Here is a 4,535-nt window from a genome sequence, read left to right as displayed (position 1 = left end):
TTTATCACCCCAGTCCTTTTTCTGAGAGTCTCTTTTCTGATTGGTTAGATGACCCTGTCTGTTTTGATATTGACTGCTTACATTAAGTGTTGTAAGCATAATGCTTTTAAAATTTTGCTGACATTTGCGTTAAGAAACAGCTACACAATACACATGCATTTAATATTAAAAGGAAAACATAACAGGGGCACTTCAGGATTTTTTTATGCCCTCTCCCCTTCAAAATGATATATCAGCATGACTGACAAGAGAAAGCGTGTAAGACACACAGGTGTGTCTTTGTAAAAACAGCTTAATCAATACTGAAGTAGAAACTCTTTTTCCAACCATTGTAACCTTGACTTGTTCTGGAGAAATGCCCAGCTAAATTGCAAAAGACAGAGCAGGGTTAATATTTTATACCACTACAATGAATTTTAGTCATGTTGAAGTGGTGCGTTCATGCAAGATGTATGGGTCCTTGAGAAATTCTTTTACAGCTGTATTTGTTAGTGACCTGCAAGTCTAATAATGTTGTCAAATGCTGCATCTCACTGCTTGCTAGTGTTAAACATATGCTGAAGACTAAAGCAGATGCGGTATTATATTTTAAATTATAATATTCTTTATTATAATTAAATAACATCACTTTTATTCTGAATGCCACAAATGCTCCTATAGTCACAGAAACAAAGCTGTGTTTTCTAACTGCAATTTGGCAAAGTTGCAGCATTTTAAGCATTCATGATCGTATAGGGACTTTGAGCTTATGCCACAATGGTTTAGCGCATTATTACATGTGTAATTTTGCAGTTCAGAGTAATTAGTTGAGCCACAATATAATGCCTTACCCCCATCTGCTCAACAGTCTGATAACTTCAATCCTTGACTCATTTGTCTATGAGTTGTACCTCATACATATATTTTCAAGTGCATTAAAATCTGTTATCAGCAACATTCTACACAACAGTGATATTATCAAGGCTGCGTATGAATACATGTATCTTCTTTCAGCATATGATCAAAGGTTTAAATGCTATATGCTTGTCCTGTGAAGGAAAACATGTTTGATCAGCATATACAGATGAAATTCACAATTGTTAGCCCTCCTGTTGTTATATTTTTCTTTCTTTTTTTTAATTATATTTTTCAAATGGTGTTCAACAGAGCAAGGAATTTTTGTGTTTCAGATAGTATTTTTTCTTCTAAAGAAAGTATTATTATTATTATTGTTATTTTTTGGCTAGAATAAAAGCCGTGTTTAATTAAAAAAAAAAAAAACATTTTAAGGTCAATAATATTAGCCCACTTAAGCAATATTTTATTAGCTTGTCTACAGAACAAACCATAATTATACAATGATTTGCTTAATTTGTCAATGCATTGATTAAAATAATAGTGGTATGTGCCAAAACTTTCTTCAGGTAAACAAAGAGCAAACTGAAGTTATTGCATTTTGAAACAGAGATGAGGTCCTCAAGGTGAATGCGTACTTTGGCTCTAAGGGTCAAACAACAAAAAATAAAGTCAATAATTTTTGTTGTGTTATTGGAGTCCGATACGAGTTTTAGTGGTCATGTCAAAGCAGTAACTAAATCAGCAATCCACAATCCACCTGTCCACAATCCACCTGTCCTCAGGTCTTTACACTGGCTCCCAGTTACATTCAGAGTAGATTTTGAAGTATTATTATTACTTCTATAAATTACTAAATGGCCTAGGACCTCAATACCTTACAGATATGCTCACTGAATAAAAACAGATCACTTACTTTTTTAAAAACTTTTTTTATTTACTTACTTTTTTTACAGAATCATATAAAATAGAAATTTCAATAGTTTATTCAAAGTATGGTGAATGCACTTTCAGCTAAACCCCCCGCTGCTGGAATCAGCTTCCAGAAATAATCAGATGTGCTCCAACATTAGACAAATTCAAATCAAGACTGAAAACACATCTGCTTAGCTGTGCCTTTACTGAATAAGCACTGTGCTACGCTCCACAAATCACATTATTATGTCTTTTTTATTCTTTTATAACCTGATTTAACACATTTTAATCTCTTTAATTTGTTTTAATCACTTTTATTATGTTTTTATTTTCTTATACTTGTCTCTTTTTTTCCCAAAATTTGCCACAGTGTATGAAATTGAAACTGCGTATGAAATGTACTATATAAATTAACTTGCCTTGCCTTGCCTTGCCTAGTTAAGCCTTTAAATGTCACATTAAGCTGAATACTAGTGTCTTGAAAAAAATCTAGTAAAATATTATGTAATGTCATTATGGCAAAAATAAAATAACTCAGTTAGTAGAATTTAGTTATTAAAACTTTTATGTTTAGAAATGTGTTGGGGAAAAAAATGTTCAGTACGGCTAATAATTCTGACTTCAACTATTTGTGATTGTGTTGAAATCTATTTAGCTGGTGGAGCCAATGGACTTAAAGCTCAAGGTCTTGTTAGCTCTGAGAGACGAGCAGAGATTGTGTGAAACAAGTGTAGGGCCATCAATCATTCCCAGGCCCGCAGTAGCTCTCATCCTGAAACGTCCCCTGCAGGCTGTGCCTTCAAACACCATGTGCCTTGTTTATTGAGAAAGGGACAAGGTTGAAACGCCAAACAGAGGGAAACAAAAAGGATCTTAGTGAAGCGCAGAGATTAATCTTTACATCTGCGTTAAAGCACAGAATAAATTCAGCAGTAACTTGACAGAGGGTGCACAAGGAAGTGCATCTGTCAGTTGTCTGTTTTGAGAACAGTGAAATCAGACTAAGGATTAAACATGCTATTAAGGGTTGCTGTGAATACTCAGATGTCTTCATTGCTTGTCTTTATACTGTTAGCTCTGAATAAGCATAGTAGATCACGGCCTCTCTTAGTGGATAGGCTTAATAGGATTTTCGCTGTGTAGTGGTTTGTGAAATAAGAACAATGTATAAAACCCCTGCATAAGGTGAAAATAATACAACTAATTAAGAGGAGTAGGAGTTTGCAAGTTCACCTTGCGTTCGCGTGGGTTTCCTCCGGGTGCTCCGATTTCCCCCAGAGTCCAAAGACATGCGGTACAGGTGAATTGGGTAGGCTAAATTGTCCATAGTGTATGAGTGTGAATGAGTGTGCGTTGATGTTTCCTAGAGATGGGGTGCAGCTGGAAGGGCATCCGCTGTGTAAAACATATCCTGGATAAGTTTGCGGTTCATTCTGCGGTGGTGACCCCAGATCAATAAAGGGACTAAGCTGAAAAGAAAATGAATAAATAAGAGAAGTAACAGTTTATCTATATGTCTGCCTGCCTGTCTGCTCATCTTCTGAATCTGTCTTGTCTGTTTGTCTGTCTGTCTGTCTGTCTGTCTTTTTGACTGAGTCTACATTTATTTCTAATGACCGTAATGTTGGGATGTTATTTTCACAATCACTAGCAATCTAATTCTTACAGATCGCTGGTAAACACACAGATCCCAACAGACTACAAATCTGCTGATATAGACTACACGTTCCAGTCATGTAACACACACACACCTGCTCCAATTCTCCATTGATTACACTCCCACAGCAGATGCTGCTCTTGGACTGATTACACACATATATACGGATAACTTTAACACTCTCGTGGCTAAGTCTTGTTATACTGTTAGTGAACATTACAATGTTTTTTTTTTTTTTTTGCTTTGTCTTGTCGTGTTTTTGACCCCCGCCTTGTTTGTTTGTTTCTGTTGCCTGCTGCCTGCTTGTACTGAGCATCCGCCTGTTTATCGACCACAACTCTGGATTGCCCGTATACATCTGTTTGCTCCTGTGTTAAGTGTTGCTTGCCTAACTATTCTCTGCATAATACAGCTTTTCTCAGAGGCTTTGGTGGATTTCTCACAACACTATTTACGTTTGCACAAAAGTTAATTCATTTCTCAAAACAATTAGTACAAACTGCAAAAACTAGTTAATAGCCTGCAAAAGCGTGTCACTTGCTCTAAATAGATAGCTCATTCCTCAAAAGCAAGTATTGATATCAATGAAAGTGTTAGTGATCAAAATGAAAAGTCCTGACACCATTGTTTATGTACAATATAGTCAAATGGCTTTATGTTTTCATTTTGACAGTTTACTCTCTACATTTTTTCCAATGCAAAAAAGTCTCAATGCTCAAGACAAAAAATGCTCAAAACAGCAATATATATATATATATATATATATATATATATATATATATATATATATATATATATATATATATATATATATATATATATATGTGTGTGTGTGTTAGCTCTGTCAAAATTAACGTGTAACGCATGCGATTAATTTTAAATAATTAATGCGTTAAAAAAAATTAACGCAATTAACGCAGTTGCAGGTTTTTTTACTTCCTGTTGTGGTGGACGTGTGTTCAACATGCAATAAATGTGGATAAGACCAAGGAAGCACTTTTTGAAGGCAAGTTTCAGTATAAAACAATTAGTTGCATCACCAGGCTCTCCAGAGTTTCATGCAATTTCGGGTGTTTTATTTTTAACTTTCGACTTCTGTTGTAAATTGATATAGCATGGCGAACAGAAA

The sequence above is a fragment of the Danio rerio genome, chromosome 21 (assembly GCF_052040795.2).
Source record: "Danio rerio strain M-AB ecotype USA chromosome 21, GRCz13ab, whole genome shotgun sequence".
NCBI classification, from domain to species: Eukaryota; Metazoa; Chordata; class Actinopteri; order Cypriniformes; family Danionidae; genus Danio; species Danio rerio.
The sequence above is the reverse complement of the archived record's forward strand: the minus strand, read 5'-3'. Positions refer to the sequence as shown.